Here is a 20,910-nt window from a genome sequence, read left to right on the forward strand (position 1 = left end):
TTCTTGTCTATTATATTAGCACATTGCTCCAACAGGTTTCCTCCCAAGTCAAAAATTGGTTTCTTTAATGCCATAGTAGTCCACCTGTGTAGCATATACTGCTCGGGAATGGTTTCAAACCTTTTTGCTTTCCAAACCCAAATCATATGTCTACATGGAATTCCTTGCCTATAAAATAGCTTGCAAGAACATGTGGTGTCATAGTTAGTTGGATTAAACACAACATCAAATGTTCTAGTCCGATTTCCTTCACTTACTGTTGCAACTTCCAATTCATTTTCTTTCTTCAATTCATCAACACCACAAGAAAAACAAGAAATTTCAACCTCGTATTGAAATTCATAAAAGACAGAGTTAGTATATAAATGTGAGGCATGCTTTTCTATCCCTAGTGGTGTTTTGCACTCAGGATATTTGTGCTTTGAATCATTATCATTCTGACCTTGAGTGTGTCTCTGGGCATCAATTGCAGCTTCATATCTCAAGTAAAACTCAACAAGTGACACATGAGGATTGATAAAGGAGCAAAAAACGTTGTTTTCACTTTCGGATCTTGATGTTGTACGCATTATTCCTCCAAGGAACACATCTCTGAAATAGGCCGGAATCCACTTGTCTCTTATCTTGTACATATAACCTAACCATTCATGTTGTTCCAAGTGGTATTCAATCATCACCTTGTTCCACCTTTCTTCAAACTCAGCAGGTTCAATTTCAAGGTGCCAAACGCAAGCACATAATTTTTTTAGGAAACCAGTTTCTTCTTGCATGATTGATTTCTCCACCTTATCTGGTAACTTTTTCATTATGTGCCACATACAGAACCGATGTTCAGTCTTCTTAAACACACTTCTAATAGCAATTTTCATTGCTGGATCCTGATCTGTGATCATATAATTAGGTTCATTCCCACCCATTGCCTTGAGGAATGATCTGAACAGCCATTCAAATGACACGATATCTTCCTTTGCTATGAAACCAGCAGCAAAATTAATGCAATTCTTATGATAGTCAATGCCTGTAAATGGAGTAAACACCATGTTGTACCTGTTTACACATACAAAATAAAGTTTAAATGAGAAAATAACTCAATTATCAAATAATCGATTGCTCATTTGTCAAATGAGAAAATAACTCAATTCTTATTTGTGAAATAAGCAAACAATTCTTTGCTCTTTTGTCAAATGTGCAAATAATTGAATGCTCATTTGTCATATGAGCAAATAACTCAATGCTCATTTGTGAAATGAGCAAACAATTCAATGCTCATTTGTCAAATGAGCAAATAATTCAATGCTCATTTGTCAAATGAACATGCAATTCAATGCCCATATACATACTCTTATCAAAGAATATTAGACTTATGGGGATATTCAATTTTCACATAGAAGTAATGAGCAATTAAACTAATTTTATTTAAAACAAAGTCATTAATTTCAGCCATAGCTAGTAATAACACATAAATGAATTACCTATTGGTTTGGTATGTGGTATCAAAGGATACCATATCACCAAATAGAGCATAACTCTTTTTACAAAGGGGGTCTGCCCACAATGCTCTACAAAGACAATAATCTTCATCCATCTCAAAATCAAAGAAAAAAGCGCTCCACATCAGCTTTTTGTTGGTAAATTTATCCACGAACATTTGAGCATCGCTTCCTTGAATGTATGCTTTTAAATCTCTATGAAATTTTTTGAAATCTTCCTTAGATGCACCAATGTTTTCATATCCTCCAACAATTTCCTTCATCATTCGAAAAGTTGTAACGGGACCAATATTCACTTATTTAAAGAACAAAACAGTTTGTCACATGAGCAAATAATTCAATGCTCATTTTTAAAATGAGCAAACAATTCAATGCTCATTTGTCAAATGAGAAAAAAATTATTTGCCCATTTGTCAAATGAGCAAACAGCTTTTATTAGAACATACAGAGAATTCATGAAACATAAGAGAATTTGAAACATAAGAGAATTCATGAAACAATTTAATAATAATAATAATAATAATAATAATAATAATAATAATAATAATAATAATAATAATAATAATAATAATAATAATAATAATAATAATAATAATAATAATAATAATAATAATAATAATAATAATAATAATAATAATAATAATAATAATAATAATAATAATAATAATAATAATAATAATAATAATAATAATAATAATAATAATAACAACAACAACAACAACAACAACAACAACAACAACAACAATAATAACAATAACAACAATAACATAACAATAACAATAACTATAACAATAATAACAACAATAGTAATAGTAATAGTAGTAGTAGTAATAATAATAATAGTAATAAAAATAATAATAATAATAATAATAATAATAATAATAATAATAATAATAATAATAATAATAATAATAATAATAATAATAATAATAATAGTAATAATAATAATAATAATAATAATAATAATAATAATAATAATAATAACAATAATAACAATAATAATAATAATTATAACAACAACAACAACAACAACAACAACAACCAGACACATACTCTTCGTACGAAGTGTCGTCAGGTACCGGGTCTGATGACATTGTGGCCCCACCTGATTCGGGGGATGGTTTGTACGGTTTGTTCTTTATAGTTTTCCTAAACCTCAGGGTCCTTCTTCGGTGGTATTTGATCTTGTTCCAAGTGTGCCTCGTGAGCCTCATTTTGCATTCGATGTTGCTCTTCTTAATAGTTTGCTATCAAAGCGGTTTTGTTTGGTGAAATCTATCTCTCCTAAGTGTCGCTCAGGTTTTTCTAGGGTTCTCAAAGGAGCGCTTGATAAGGTGATTTGCAAGCTTAATGACATCTCTTATTGGATTCAATTGCATGTGTTACTTCTTTGTGTTTTTAAAACCTTTTCTTTGCAGAGTAATCGTGAGTGTTCTTCGAGCATCAGTTGTCAAGGAAAGGAAGAGAGTATCTCCGCTGCTATTTGTTCTTGGTGAGAGTCTTGTGGTCCTGTGTAGCTTGTGCGGGACACGTTGGCTGATGTATTCCACCTTTATTGGATGCTGATGAGGACAATGATTTTTCTTAGCGTAATATAAAGTAGTGTAAGAGAAAGATTTGTGACGAACATTACACTGCTACTGTTAGGTTTCTTTCGCCTTCTAGTCTTGCCCCTTATAATGATGCTAATCTTGCATATTTACTAGCTAAGCACCCTTCCTATTTGGCTACTATCTTACCGAATATTCCCACTAATCAGCATCTTTTTGCTACTACTGTTGTTGTACTGGACTAGATTAGGGGTTTTTTGCGTGGTACGTCATGTGGTAAAGACGGCTTACGTGCTCAACATCTTATGGATTACTTGAGTTGTGCTGCAGTTCCTATTTCAGGTGAGTTGGTGGACTCTACTACGCAGGTGGTTAATCATTTCTTGCTAAGAAATGTCCTGCTGAGTTGGGAGAATATATTGTTAGTGCTCCTCTCACGCCTCTTGTTAAGCCTGGTGGGGGTATTCGACCAATTGTTGCGGGTATCGTTTCGAGGCGTCTGGTTTCAAAGGTTGGGGCTGCTTTAATTGGTCCATGTTTGGGAAGTTATTTAAGAGGTCTTCAGTTTGGTGTCGAGGTGCCAGCGGGTGGTGAGGCTATTCTTCATGCTGTTAATCGTTTGTTTGAGGCTTGTGGTGGTGTATTTGACCTTTCTACGTTGTTGGTGGATTTCCATAATGCATTTAATTTGGTAGACCGTTTGACTTTCTTGCTTGAGTTCGTCTCCGTTGTCCAGCTCTCTCGCGATGGCTTGAATTTTGTTACTCTACTCCATCCAGGTTGATTTACGGGGAGCATACCTTATGGTATTAGGGAATGGAAAAGGGTGATCCTCTAGGCCCTTTACTTTTTGTTTTGGTTCTTCATCCGTTGTTGTGCCGAATCAAGGATTCTTTTGACTTATGTTTGCATGCTTGGTATATATATAATGGCATTATTATTGGTGACACCTTAGTGGTAGGAAAGGTATTGGAGTTGATTTTGGCAGAGGAACCGCGTCTCGTCCTCCATGTAAACCTTGAGAAAACGAAAGTAATCTGGCCCTGGAAGGACCCTCATAGCCGTTTCGTGGGTGTTTATCCTCCATATATTGGTCATCATGTGCATGGTGTTAAGTTTCTTGGTGGTCTTGTCAGTTTGGATTCCTCATTCTGTGGTGTGCTTGTTTCGCAAAGATTGTCGAAGACCATTGTGCTAATGGATGTAGTTGTCAAGCTCGATGATCTCCAAAGTGAGTTCTTACTTCTTCGTGCGTGTACTGGGGTTTCAAACTCTACTTTTCTATGTGTAGACACCTAAAAATATCTCTCCCAAACCAAACTCGATGATGAACAACCTTTCACCACCATTATTGGTAGCTTCCAGACCTAAGCAACGTACATCAAGATTGAGTTTTCATACACTATATGATGCTTAGCTCCTAGACCTAAGCAACATCCATTGAAGATTCTACTATGCTTAGCTTCATGACCTAAGTGCATTCATTGATTGTGTCACATGATGTAATTTTCCTTAACCTCCTGGCCTACGGACATTCATCATGCATGCATATTCTCAAGACGAGCAGTTCAATTTAACTAGAAGAAAATCCATGCGATTCATTTCGCTTTGCTCAACGAAGAAGTTCAAAACTTCTTCCCTTTTTCATGTCTTTTATTTTGGGGAAGTTCAATAAAATTTTAAAAATTTTCACATCATGGGAAGTGCGAAAACAAAACTTCAATTTTCATGTTTTCTACTTCGGGAGAAAGTCGGTACCCTCCACTCATGACAAAAATGACAGAAAATTTTTGCTTTTGCATTTTCATTTGTTTGTGCCTGCACACACACTCAAATCATACACATACATACACAATCACAAATCATACACATGTCATGTCATGTCAAGCTTGGTCAAGTCAGTTGGTCAAGTCAATCGTAGTCTATAAAGGTCCTTTGACAAATTTTATTTTGCAGATTTCATTAAAAGCCCACGTTTGGGGATAAGCGAACCATCTACAGCCCACGTTCGGGGACAAGTGAACCATCTATAGCCCATGTTCGGCGATAAGCAAACCATCTATAGCCCACGTTCGGGGACAAACGAACCATCAACAGCCCACATTCGGGGACAAGCGAACCATCTACAGCCCACGTACGGGGACAAGCTAACCATCTACGACCCACTTTGGGGACAATCGAACTATCATTATTTTTAGTGATCATATCCCTGGCGAAGACGATTCACGGCGCAAGGTTCTTGATACACAAAGACTTTTAATCTCATCATCAGATAAGTTTTTTCCTCATGCATGAAAAATTGTCGGTTGTTGCCACCTCTCAAGTCGAAGAAGTCAGCGATTATATCAACATTCCTCAAGCATGAAAATATCACAACAATCTTCATCCGGTGGATTTCTTCAGGCATAGAAAACTACCAAATTTATTTGCCACCGATACACTGGTATCAGATACTATCGAACATATTAGTCACCGATGTACTGGTGTCAGATACGCATCCTATCCCTTTACTCTTTTAGTTATGAACTAACATTTTTCTGCAAGTATTGGTGTATAAAGAGTGATTTAGGATCGCAGAACGTCTTAAATCATTTTCCATCCCTATCGACTACTTTGACTATCGTTTTTTAAACTAATGTTTCTACAAACTCAGTCAAAGTGGGGGCTTCTGTAGACACCTAAAAATGTCTTCCCGAAACCAAACCGGACGATGAACAACCTTTCACTGCCATTATTGGTCGGGTCGAGTATTTAATCCCGGGAGTGCTTAAAATCCATGTTCAATCAAACCTATCTCACAAAATAGTCAACAAATCAGTCCTAATGTTTAGTCAATGCATAGTCCAATTTATATTTTGGCCCTAACCTTTTTAATTCATTTTGTATTATTTATTAATTGAGCTTGATTAATGAATAATAACCTAAATAAGCCCGGAACTATGAAACGACACTTAAAAATAACGAACTTTATTATTAAGAATTAGGTTAGGAATTAATTTAGACGCATTTTTGGCAATATTGTGCACCGCAACACGATGCTTTGTACCGCGCCATGGTGGACAATACCATGACATGGTATCCAGTACCATGTCATGGTACACACATTGTGTCACGGTGCCAAATTAGGATTTTTCCGCGGCACATATCTCTTTTAGGGTTTCGTGTGATCCCTAACTCATCTCTTCTATACCCCCCTCATTTCTACAGTTCGGGGCATCAAATAATTCTTTATTCTGTCATATATGATTTAGCAAAAATACTAGCCTACCCTATTCTCTCACAACACTTTTCCCAAGCACTCCAAGGAGTCGTACTTTACTTGAGGTTTCGTCCGTAAACCAAGTCGTGAAAGGTAGAACTGTTTGAGGGTTTGGCCCTTAAATCAACTTTATTTAATTTAATTCCATTAATGTTTTATTAGTTTTCTTGAATTTACTAATGCGTTTATTATTTTGTAGTTGCAAGCAAACAAAATCAAAGTAAGGAATCATGTTTCTTTTATTACTATTATTTTGCTAACGATTTATATTATGTTTGTCATATATTAATTGTAGGATTTATTGTTGAATTGCTTCCAATATTAATGTTAATTTTATTATATGTATTGATCACCGTATTTCATGTTTAAAGGGAATATGAAATTGAAAATAACGCTTAATAAGATAATTTGGACGACCTGTTTAGGTTCCTTTTTAATCTTGTTGTTAACTGAAGTGATTACAACATTTTAGAAATATATGTTACATTAATGTTCAACCAATTTAGCATAATAACAGAGCGAATTGAATCTTTGTTTGTATGCCTTTGAGAACGCAGGAATCACTTTTCACAATAAGAATCGAGTAGAGGCCAATACGGGCGAATGTGTCTCCATGACTCACTTCGTACCATCATCCCCGATCCTCCTTTCGTGGTTCCGAACCATATGGAGTTATTAATCTCATGGATTATGAATGGATTTTAACCTTCATGAGTTAATCGTTGTTGCCTTTCGTTGTCCTTTTATCATGGTTGCCTTTTATGATTCGTGAACGGTTTACAAGTTCCTTTAACACTTATTGGCGGCTCCCTACTTTATTTGTCCCTAATTGTATATGTCAATTCCCATTTCCTATGAGTGCGAAACATTTTCACACGTGCTTAACGTACGCACACTTCAAACGACGCCTATAATATGTGCACTTGTCCTATTCGTCTTTTTAAAGCGGCACAAATTTCTTTTGATGTGGCCCTTTGGGATTCTTTGGAGCGCATTATAACTACTTCAGGGCCTGGTTTGGTGATTGACAATGGCGAATTTCCACCTTACCTTTTTCTTATGGTGGACTGGGTGTCTATTTAGCGGGTGATGTTCGACACTATGCTTTCCAAATGTCATGTTTGTAGTCTTCTTTGGAGCGCATTATAACTACTTCAGGGCTTGGTTTGGTGATTGACAATGGCGACTTGCCACCTTACCTTTTTCTTATGGTGGACTGGGTGTCTATTTAGCGGGTGATGTACGACACTATGCTTTCCAAATTTCATGTATGTAGTCTTCTTGGCTTTAGGCTACGCTTCTTCACAATTCTGGTATTGTTGGTCCAGGACTGTCCTTCGACGGTGCTATAAGTATTTTTAATAGGACTATTGAAACTGACCTTTTGAGTAACCCTAGTGAGATCGGTGCCTCCAAACTCATGAATAAATTGTTAGATAAATATTACACAAGGTCACTACATCTGCAGAAAACAATTTCTCCCTATCTCTGCGTCAGGTTTCCTTATGGAAGTCCCAGCAGGGGGATCATACTTTGGCCTAATTGCGAGCGGTTCCAATAACTAGTTTGGATCAGACTAGGAATAGTAAGACTTATCGTTATGTTCTTTGCTACTTATAGACACCTAAAAATGTCTCCCCAAAAACAAACCCGATGATGAACAACTTTTCACTACTATTATTGGTCGGGTTGAGTATTTAATCTTGGAGTGCTTAAATCCATATTCAATCCCAATAAATTTCATAAACTAACCAAATTCCTAGCCCATTTCCCCAAACCATAAATTATTTTCCTCTTTTCGTGCCTTTAATCTCAAAATAACTCATTTCGTGTTCTCGTACATTTATACTAGTTTGTTATGGTCCATAATCTAGGTCAAATTATGGAATAGTTGGATGATTCTTGAAAATTGTTTTCCAACGATATATTATAAGCCCAAACCTGAGTTATAACAAATAAGTTATGGCCAAAATACTAAACTGAGCCTAAACCGAACCTAAGCCCACCTTACCTACGACCCAATGATCATGTGGAGGGTCCAAAAGCTTTAATCCTATTCCTAAACCAATTGAGATTAATTTGAAGTTTCTTTAAGTTTCTAAAAGATCTTAATTGTCCCTTTTGAAAAGATAAGATTAAAGAGTTTGGAATTGAATAAAACTTTTCTTTTTGAAAGTCCTAATTCTATTCGAATCGAATGACGTTCAAAGATAGTCAGATATTATTTTCGTGCGTCATAGTTTTTATCCAAATCATAGATGGTTGGATATCCATTGAAATTATGTTTCCAATGATATATTATAATATTAATTCCGATCTATAACGAAAAAGATATGAATGAAATATCAAACTCTATCCAAAATTGACACCGTCCCAATATTTCGGCCATCTATAATATTTTAAAAGTATTTAAATCTAATTTTAATTGAGTTATAAATGATTTCAAGAGCTTTCCAGCGACATATTATTTATCTTATTCCGATTTATGGATCAAAAGATATGACAAAAACAAAAACCACAAAAACTGTTGTCTATCGCAAGAGTTAAATTCCGATTCGAATTTTTTCTTGGTCCTTCGACCCTTCTTTTTCATTATAAATAGAAGTCATATCTCCGCTTTTTCAATCATCAACAATATTGATCACAAAATCATTCTCTTCTCCCTCTTTAGCCTTAACACTAGCCACCTTATTCTTCCATAATACTTCCCCTAAGCATTCCAAGGAGTCCATACTTGACCCGAGGTTATGTCCTTAAACCGAGGCGTGAAAAGGTATAATTAACTGAGGGTTTGGACCAAATCAACTCTACTTTTTATTTAATATAATTTCCATTTGATTTATATTTATTGAAGTTACTAGCAGTTTATTCATGATGTAGTAATTCAAGAAAACAAGGAAAGTGAGTAAAAAATCACTTAATTACTCTTATTTTTATTCTTGTTGCTAGTATCATGATTAGGTTTATTATGATTTTATTTAAATAACAACTTATTGTTGAATTTCTTCCAATATTAATTTTTTTATATTATTATTTATGATCACCATATTGCATGTTTAATTTAAAGGGATTATGTAATTGAAAATCACGCCTAATAAGATAATTTGGACGATCGGTTTAGGTTCCTTTTTAATCTTGTTATTAAATCAAGTGATCACGATATTTTAGAATTATGTGTTGCATTGATATTCAACCAATTTATCCTAATAATAGTTTGGACAAATTAAATATTTTATTTGCATGCCTTTGGGATCGCAGGAATCAATTTTCACTATAAGAATCGAGTAGAGGCCAATACGGGCGAATGTGACTCCATGACTCACTTCGTACCATCATCCCCATCCCCGATCCCCTTTTCATGGTTCTGAACCATATGGAGTTAGTAATCTCATGAATTATGAATGGGGTGTAACCTTCACGGGTCAATCGTTTCGTTGTCTCTTAATCGTGGTTGCCTTTTATGATCCGTAAACGGTTTACAAGTACCTTAAAAACTGTTGGCGGCTCCCTAATTTATTTGTCCCTAATCGTGTAGGTCAATTTCCACTTCCTATGAGTGCCAACCCTATTTGCACATGCTTAACATAGGCGCACTTCGAAAAACGCCTACACTACTGGTTGGGTGTTCATTTGTTATCCATTTCGACACTTTATTCTGCTTGCTCAAGGGTTTTTGATTGGGAACATGCAGTGGCTTGTGCTGGGATGGTGGGTATGAAACATTTCCACAACAATGTTTTTGATACCCTTGTTGATATTTATTTTCAGTTTTGGATTTCTACGAGAAAGGAGGATAACATTGGGTTTACTAGAGTGAATAGCGGGGTTCTTCGACAAGCAAATGTGTTGCCTTATTCATGGGATAAGGTCTTGATGTATGTGTTGATTTAACGAGGTCTTCTCCTTTAACACAATCTGGGTTATTTGACTTCGTTTCTGGTTGAGTAGAGACGGTTGGGGATAAGCGGAAGCAGGACAAGTATGGGGCGCGTTGTAAGTCTATTGGCTATGGTTTTCTAGCTTTCTCCTTTCTTCATTAGGGGTTCAAGCGGAAGCATGAAAAGGATGATATTGCATTGATGAAGCAGGTTTAGGTGTTTGCTAAGACTCAAGATCGGGTTCTCTATAACTACAGGGGTGCAGGGGCCGATATTGTATCTCGGCTCCCCACCAATTTCTTGTAAATTGATTGACTTTGTAGGTTTTTTGTTCTAGGGTTTTTGCTGGGGATATTTTCGGTGATCACACGGTGTCTTGTGCTGGTATTGTGGGAATTAAACATCGACATAATGTTGTTCGGGATACGCTTGTAGATGTTTGCCTATCGGTCAGGGATTTCAGTTAGAAAGGAGGTGGACATTGGATTATTTAGAGGGAACGACGGGCCTCTCAGACGAGCAGATGTGCTACTTTATTCATGGGATCGTGGTTGTGATGTCTGTGTTGATTTGACAAGGTCTTCTCCGTTGACACAGGCTGGGCTTTCCGACTTTGTTCCCGGACGGGTAGTGACTGATGCGGCTAATCGGAAGTGGGTCAAGTACGAATCTAGATGTCAAGCAATTGGATATGGCTTCCTTCCTTTCTCTTTCTCTTTCTCTTCTCTTGGGGAGTTAGAAAAGGAGGATGTTGCATTGCTGAAGCGGATCCAGAAGTTCTCAAACACTCAAGACATTGGAGCGCGTACTGTAGCTCACATCTTTACTAGGATCGGCTTTTCTATAGCTAGAGGAGTGGGGGCCCAGATTGTACCTTGGCTTCACACTAATTATCTATAGGTTGTATAACTTTGTATATTTTTGAGATATAATAATAATAATAATAATAATAATAATAATAATAATAATAATAATAATAATAATAATAATAATAATAATAATAATAATAATAATAATGATAATAATGATAATAATAATAATAATAATAATAATAATAATAATAATAATAATAATAATAATAATAATAATAATAATAATAATAATAATAATAATAATAATAATACTTCCTCTGTTTTTTTTATTATTGCACCATAGGGGTTGGCTTCAAATATTTCGATAGTGGAAAAAAGTAAGTGAAAGAAAGGTAAAAATACAAAATTGTCCATGTGACATATTGATAAATTAAAAAGTAAGTGTGAAAAAGCAAGGGTATATTGGGTATTTGTAGTGTGAACACAAATACTTTTATTTTCCCAAAGTGGAAATCGTGCAATATTTGTTAAACTTCCTAAAAAGGCAAGTGTGGTGCAATAATAAAAGAACGGATAAAGTAGTAGTAGTAGTAATAATAATAATAATAGTAATAGTAATAGTAATAGTAATAGTAATAGTAATAATAATAATAATAATAGTAATAGTAATAGTAATACTAATAATAGTAATATAGTAATAGTAATACTAATAATAGTAATATAGTAATAATAATAATAGTAATAATAATAATAATTATTATTATTATTATAATAATAATAGTTATAATAATAATAATAATAATAATAATAATAATAATAATAATAATAATAATAATAATAATAATAATAATAATAATAATAATAATAATAATAGTAATAATAATCATCGACATAATGTACTGGTATTGTAGCCATTAAACATCGGCATAATGTTATTCGGGATACCCTTGTTAATGTTTGCTACCGATCAAGGATTCCAACTAGAAAGGAGGTGGACATTGGGTTATCAGGAGGGAACAAAGGGTTCTCAGACCTGCAGATGTATTAGTTTATTCTTGGTAACATGGTCGCGATGTCTTTGTTTACTTGACAGGGTCTTCTCCATTGACATAGTCTGGGCTTTCTGACTTTGTTCTTGGACGGGTAGTGACTGATGCAGCCCATTAGAAGCGGGTCAAGTATGAATCTAGTTGTCGAGCAATTGGATATGGCTTCCTTCCTTTCACTTTCTCTTCTCTTAGAGAGTTAGAAAAGGAGGTGGTTGCATTGCTGAAGCAGATCCAAAAGTTCTCGAAAAATCAAGACATTGTAGCACGTGCTGCATCTCATATCTTTACTAGGATCGGCTTTTCTACAACTAGAGGAGTGAGGGCCCCCATAAGAACATTACCCACCAAATAGAAACCCAAACCACCATAAGCAAAAGGAAAGGTGGCAAGTCGCCATTGCCAATCACCAAAGCCAGGCCCTAAAGCAGTTACAATGTGCTCCAAAGAGGCCCGAAGGGCAACATCAAAAGTAATTTGTGCCGTTGTAAAAAGACAAGGAGGACAAGTGAGCATAGCAAGGTTAAATTTTGAAACCCCATTACACGCACGAAGAAGCAACAACTCGCATATAGGATCATCGAGCTTAGCAACAACATCTATTAGCATAATGGTCTTCGACACTCTATGCGAAACAAACTCACCACAAAAAAAGGAATCAGCACTGACAGGTTCACCCAGGAAATTAACACCATGAACAAGACGACTAATATATGGAGGAATGACACTGACGAGAAGGCTACGAGGGTCCTCCGAGGGCCAGAAAACTTCTGTTTTCTCAACGTTAACATGGAGTCTGAGACGAGGTCCCTCCACCAAAATCAACTCCAAAACCTTTCCTACCGCTAATGTGTCACCAATAAAGTGTCGTCATCTAAATACCAAGTTTACAAACATAAGTCAAAAGAATCCCTGATTTGGCACACTAATGGATGAAGAACCAAAGCAAAAAAAAAAGTGCCTAGAGGATCAACCTGTTGCACTCCCTGACATAACCGTAAGGTATGCTCCCCGTAAAACAGCCTGGCTGGAGTAGAGTAACTGAATTCAACCCATCGCGAGAGCGCTAGACAACGAAGATGAACCTCACGCAAAAAAGTCGAATGGTCTACCAAACTAAAAGCATTCTTAAAATCCACCATTAACATAGAGAGGCCAACATCACTACCACGCACCTCAACCAAACAATTAAAAGCATGAAGAATAGCTTCACCACCCTTCGGGTCCTTAACACCAAACTTAAGATCTCGTAGATAATTTTCCAAACGTAGACCAATCAAAGCAGCCCCAACCTTCGAAACCAAACGCCTCCAAACAGTACCCACAATACTTGGTCGAATACCACCACCAGGCTTAACAAGTGGTGTAAGAGGAGCACTAGCAATGTATTCCCCCAACTGAGCCGGACATTTCCCAGCGAAAAAAAGATTAAACACCTGCATAATATAGTCCACCAACTCATCTGACAAAGCAACTACAGCACCTCTCAAACAATCAATAAGGTGTCGTGCAAGCAAGTTGTCTCTATCGCATGATGTACCTCGCGGAAAACCCTAATTTGATCCAAAACAACAGTAGGAATAGCAATAAGGTGCTGATCAATGGGAATATCCGGTAAGATAGAAGCCGGAAAGGAAGAGTGCTTAACTTGCAAAACTGCAAGAGTAGCATCATAGTAAGGGGTAAGACCAGAAGACGAAAGAACCATAACCGCAGCAGTTTAATGTCCCTCAGAAATATTTCTCTTACACTGCGTAATATTACGCTCGGATAAATCATGGTCCTCATCAGCATCCAACAAAGGTTGAGACACATTAGCCAACGCCTTTCGCACAAGATGCACAAAACCACCAAGCTCACACCAAGAACGAATAGCAGGGTTGATACTCTCTTCCTGCCGCTATCGCTTGACACCCGAAGAACAGTCTCGACTAATCCTCGGATAAATGGTTTTAAGGACACATAGAGGAAACACAAGCAATTGAACCCAACAAGAGATGTCATCAGGATTGGCAAACACCTTATCAAGGGCACCTTTGAGAACCCGAGAAAAACCCAAGCGACACTTAAACGGGATAGATTTCGCCGAACAAAACCGCTTTGATAGCAAACTAACAAGAAGAGCAACATCAAAAGCAAAATGAGGCTCACTACGCACCCTAGGAATATGATAAGATACCTCAGAATTAGGACCATGAAGTTTAGGAAAACCATAAAGAACTAACCACCGAACAACACCATCCCCAGAATCAGGATGGGCCACGAAATCATCAAAACCAAGACGATGTCGACACTTCGAACAAAGAGTATGCATCTTGAAACACTCCCCACAAAGCCAAACGCCCATACGACGAAAGGTTTACTCAGCCTCTAAGAAAATAGCAAATCAGAAGTAAAAGAGTGTGGGGTCATATCCCGCGCATCTGCAAATCAATGACGGACACGAAGATGAGTGATCAAAGTGGTTTTTGTGGTCCCAATACCTCGGCCATCACGACATCCATTAAGACCCACAAATGGGCATGGAAGAGAACAATATGAGGCATAAAACCAACAACAACTTGCCACAGGAAGATCACATGATCTAGTACAACAAAAAGTACACTAGAAATGACTCAAAAATGCAACAAAACTGTACCCAAAACGGAACCAAAATCACACCAAAACTGCACCAAAAGTTATTATTATTATTATTATTATTATTATTATTATTATTTTTTATTATTATTATTATTATTATTATTATTATTATTATTATTATTATTATTATTATTATTATTATTATTATTATTATTATTATTATCATTATTATTATTATCATCATTAGTATTATTATTATTATTATTATTATTTTTTTATTGTTATTAATGTTATTATTATTGTTGTTGTTGTTGTTGTTGTTGTTGTTGTTGTTGTTGTTGTTGTTGTTGTTTTTGTTATTGTTGCTGTTGTTGTTGTTGTTGTTGTTGTTGTTGTTATTATTATTATTTTTATTGATATTAATGTTATTATTATTATTATTATTGTTGTTGTTGTTGTTGTTGTTGTTGTTGTTGTTGTTGTTGTTGTTGTTGTTGTTGTTGTTGTTGTTGTTGTTGTTGTTGTTTTTGTTATTATTGTTATTATTATTGTTATAACTATTAATATTGTTGTTGTTGTTGTTGTTGTTGTTGTTGTTGTTGTTGTTGTTGTTGTTGTTGTTGTTGTTGTTATTATTATTATTATTATTATTATTATTATTATTATTATTATTATTATTATTATTACTTTTATTATTATTATTATTATTATTATTATTATTATTATTATGATTAATATTATTATTGTTATATATTATTATTATTATTATTATTATTATTATTATTATTATTATTATTATCATCATCATCATCATCATCATCATCATTATTATTATTATTATTTCTCAAAAACAAAAGTCATACAACCTACAATAAATTAGTGGGAAGCCAAGATACAATCGGCAGGTCTGAGGGCCCCCGTCATCTTTTCCAAATAACCCTATTCAACCTCCTTTCCTGCTGAAATCCCAGATATGTAGCAAATATCAACAAGTGTATCTTGAACAACATTGTGTCGATGTTTAATACTTACAATACTAGCACACGACAACGTGTGGTCGCCGAAAATATCCTAGTAAAAACCTGAGAGCAAGCGAAGCACGGCGTCGAGACAGAGAACAATAGAAAACCCATTTGGTAGCACAGCACACATCAGTATTTCTTTGTGTTCATTGTCTAAATAAACCGAGAAATAAGGACTGCCCGAAGTCGAGCAAAGGTGTGATCTCCCTGTTGCGACTTCCACAATGTCGACTGAATAGGAGACAATGTAAAGGCGGATTCTACAGAAGCGGTAACCTTTGTGAAATTTATACCTGCCAATTTCTTCATGAGTTTAGGGGCAGCGACATCACAAGGATTACCTAAAATGTCAGACTCCACCGTTCCATTAAACAGACTCAACACATTTTCAAAAGCCAGACGAAGACTGACAATACTAGTACGACGCAAAAGCTTTGTCTGCAACCTTGTAGAATGCAACCGAGAAGCAAGAAAAGCATAATGACAAACATCACTTGCAGAATAAACACCAAGCCCGCCAAACGCAAAAGGTAAGGTGGCAAGCCGCCACTGCCAATCACCAAACCCGAGCCCCGAAGCAGTAACAATATGCTCCCAGGAAGATCGAAGAGTCTCACCAAATACGCGTTGAGCCGCCTCAAAAGCACTTGGAGGATAAGTACACAAGGCAAAGTAGATTTCAGAAACTCCAGTACATGCCCTAATTAACAACAGCTCACACTGATGATCATCCAGCATAACAACCTTATCCATAAGCGCAATGGTCTTGGCCACCCTTTACATCACAAGCTCGCCACTAAACCTAGAATCGAAACTAACGGGACCACCAAGAAGCTTAACACCATGCAAATGTCGAGCAATAAAAGGTGGAAAAACACCTACAAGCCTGCTTTGAGGGTATGCTGAGGCCAAAAAACTTCAGTCTTTTCCACGTTGAGATGCAACCCAAAACAAGGCCCTTCCTCCATAATCAACTGTGGAACCTTTCCTACCACCAAAGTGTCCCCAATAATAGTTTCGTCATCCAAATACCACGCCTGAAGACATACCTCAAAAGCATCTCTGATTTTACACACAAGAGGTTGTAAAACAAGAGAAAAAAGGAGAGGACCAAGAGGATCACCCTGGTGCACCCCCTGAGACGACCATAAGGTGTGTTCCCCATAATACAATATGGCTGGATTAGAGTAGCAGAATTCAATCCATCGCAAAATAAATACCTAGACAACGATGACGGACTTCACGTAACATAACCGCACGATCAACTAGATTGAAGGCATTTTAAAAATCCACCAACAACATTGAAGACCAACATCAGAACCATGATCCTCAACCAATCGATTCACAACATGAAGAATTGCCTCACCACCTAAAGGAATCCCGACGCTAAATTGAAGACCATCAAAGTAACTGCCCAAAGACTGGCCAACCATAACAGCACCAACCTTCAAAACCAAACGCCGCCAAACCGTACCCACAGCTATAGGTCGGATACCACCACCGAGCTTGATAAGTGGTGTGAGAGGAGCACTAGCAATATACTCTCCTAGTTCCATAAGACATCTGCCAGCAAGAAAGAGATTAACCACCCCGGAAATAGAGTCAACCAAATCATCTGAGACAGCCACAGCAACACCACTCAAGCCATCCATAAGATGTTGAGCACGTAAATCGTCCATGCCACATGAAGTGCCACGCGGAAAACTCCTAATCCGATCCAAAAAAATAGCAGAAGCAGCAACGAGATAAAGTTGATCAACAAGTATATCAGAAGGCAAGGATGGAGCTGGAAAAGAAGGGTGTTTTGATTGAAAGTCTGCAATAGTAGCCTCGTTATACGGAGCAACCCCATAAGAAGAAAGAACCTGGACTGCAATTGTGTAATGACCATCACAAATCTTCTTACGAAATTGCTTGATATTACGCTCATCCAAATCAAGGTCCTCGTCTTCAACCACCGACAAAGTAGGAGAATCCTCAGCCAAAGATTCCCTCACAAGTTGCTCATAACCACCTGGTGCACTCCAAGAGCAAATGGCATGAGAAATATACTCCTCTTGATGTCGGCGCTTTACGGAAGACCTAGACTCAAGACTACTCCAAGTGCAAATGGTTTTAAGGGTGCATAGAGGTAACACCAATAACTATACCCAGCTAGAAATGTCATCAGTCTTAGAGATCACCTTATCAAGAGCACCTTTCAGAACCCAAGAAAACCCTTAACGACATTTGCGAGGGATAGACTTCATAGTGCGAAACCCCTTTGAGAACAAACAATTAAGGAGTGCAACATAAAAACCACATAATTGATCAAGAACCAAACTATCTACATGTCCAATATGAGCCGAAGAAGAGGGAGCTTGTGGCTTGGAGAAATTATAAAGCACAAAACGACCAATACCATCTCAATCATCAGGGGGTGACACATCCTGATTATTATTATTATTAAACCACATAATTGATCAAGCACTAAACTATCTACATGTCCAATATGAGCCGGAGAAGAGGGAGCTTGTGGCTTGGAGAAATTATAAAGCACAAAACGAACAATATCATCTCCTTCATCAGGGGGCGACACATCTATATTATTATTATTATTATTATTATTATTATTATTATTATTATTATTATTATTATTATTATTATTATTATTATTATTATTATTATTATTATTATTATTATTATTATTATTATTATTATATTCATGAAAAAATTGGCATATATATATTTCATAAAGGTTACCGCTTCTGTAGAATCCACCTTTTCTTTGTCTCCTCGGCAGTCACCATTGTAGAAGTCGCAGCAGGGTGATCACACCTCTGCTTGGCTTTGGGTTGTCCCTATTTCTGGATTGGGCCAGACGATGAACGCTAAGACATACTGATGTGTGTTGTGTTATCGGATGGATGTTCCATTGTTCTTTGTCTCGACACCGTGCTCTGCTTGCTCTCGGGTTTTTACTGGGGATGTATTCGGCGGCCATGCGATGTTGTGTTGGAATTGTAGGTATTAAATATCGGCTCAATTTTGTTCGGAATACATTCGTTGATATTTGCTACAGATCTGGGATCTCGACATGGAAGGAGGTTGACATAGGATTGTTTGGAGGGAATGACGAGGCCCTCAGACCTGCCGATGTGTTACTTTATTCATGGGTTCGTGGTCGTGATGTATTTTTCGACTTCACATGGTCTTCTCCTTTGACACAGACAAGGCTATCTGACTTTTTTCCTTGACAGGTTGTGGCTGATACGGCTTATCGGAAGTGGGTTAAGTATGAAGCTCGTTGTCTGGGGATTGGATATGGTTTCATTCCCTTCTCCTTTTCTTCTCTTGGAGAATTAGAGAAGGAGGTTGTTGCGTTTCTGAAGCAGATTCAAAGGTTATCGACTACGCAAGACATTGGGCCTCGTGCTGCAATTCATATATTCACTAGGGTAGGCTTTGTTATAGCTAGAGGAGTAGGGGCCCAGATTGTATCTCGGCTTCCCACTAATTTATTGTAGGTTGTATGACTTTTGTTTTAAAGATATAATAATAAAAATAATAACACACCGCTGCTTGGCTTTGGGCGGTCCCTATTTCGGGGTTGGGTCAGACGATGAACGCTAAGACTTATCGCTGTGTGTTGTGCTACCGATTGAGTGTTCCATTGTTCGCTATAACAACGCATTGCTTTGCTTGTTCGAGGGTTTTTACGGGGGATATTTTTGGTGATCATGTAGTGTCTTATGCAGGTATTGTGGGCATTAAACATTGACATAATGTTGTTCGGGATACCCTTGTTGATGTTTGCTATCGGTCAGGGATTTAAGCCAGAAAGGAGGTGGACATTGGGTTATCTGGAGGGAACGACGGGGTCCTCAGACCTGCAGATGTGTTACTTTATTCCTAGGAACATGGTCGCGATGTTTGTGTTGACTTGACAAGGTCTTCTGCATTGACATAGTCTCGGCTATCCGACTTTGTTCTTGGACGAGTAGTGACTGATGCGGCCAATCGAAAGTGGGTCAAGTACGAATCCAGTTTTCGAGCAATTGGATAAGGTTTCCTTCCTTTCTCTTTCTCTTCTCTTGGGGAATTAGAAAAGGAGGTTATTGCATTACTGAAGCGAATCCAGAAGTCCTCAAAGACTCAAGACATTGGGGCACGTGCTCCAACTCATATCTTCACTATGATAGGATTTGCGACAGCTAGAGGAGTAGGGGCCCGGATTGTATCTCGGCTTCCCAGTAATTTTTTGTAGGTTGTATGACTTTATCTTTTTTGAGATATAATAATAATAATAATAAAAATAATAATAATAATAATAATAATAATAATAATAATAATATATTATTATTATTATTATTATTATAATAGTTTTTCGGCCTTCAGAGGACCCTCAAAGCAGGCTTGTGGGTGTCTTTCCGCCTAATATTGCTCGACCCTCGCATGGTGTCAAGTTGCTAGGTGGTCCCTCTAGTTCCAATCCCGATTTTGGAGGTGACTTTGTGCTGCAGAGGGTGTCCAAGACCATTGCGAAGCTCGATGATCCCTAGTGTAATTTGTTGTTTCTTAGGGCATGTACCGGAGTTTCTAAACTCTACTTTTCTATACGTACTTGTCCTCCTTGTACTTTTGAGGTGGCTCAACGCACTTTCGACGAGGCTCTTCGATCATCCTTGGAACGTATCGTTATTGCTTCAGGACCTGGGTTTGTCGATTAGCGGTGGCAGCTTGCCACCTTACCATTTGCGTTTGGCGGACTTGGTGTTTATTTCGCAAGTTATGTTCGTCATTATGCTTTTCTTGCCTCTCGGTTACAGTTTGTGAAGGAATTAAGTCTTCGATAAGTGCAATTACTAAATATATAAGGATCGCTAAATATGGAAATAATAAGTTCGTTCTTTTGGGTCGTCATTGTCTATTGCTAGATTATGATAAATGATCTTTGGGCTAGTCAAATATTCCAAAGCCCTTTAGAATGGATCCTAAAAGGTCACACAACAATATATTGGGTTAAACAAGTTAGAGGCCCATTAATGGGCCTCATGAGATTATGACAAACCATAAAGAGTGTTGGGCTAGAGTAGTTTGATTAGGATTAAGAGTTTAGGCTTGACATGGACTCTTATTTAGAGATGTGATCTATAAATTAGATCCATGACTTAGATTGACATAACAATTGATAGTCAGTTAATTGTAATTCAAGCAACCAAGTCCCAAAAACCCTATTCCTCTCACTCATGGCCCTCTCTTTCTCCTCCCCTGTTCGTACAACTGCCCCTTGT

The sequence above is a fragment of the Chenopodium album genome, chromosome 8, assembly GCF_948465745.1.
Source record: "Chenopodium album chromosome 8, dcCheAlbu1.1, whole genome shotgun sequence".
Classification (NCBI taxonomy): domain Eukaryota; kingdom Viridiplantae; phylum Streptophyta; class Magnoliopsida; order Caryophyllales; family Amaranthaceae; genus Chenopodium; species Chenopodium album.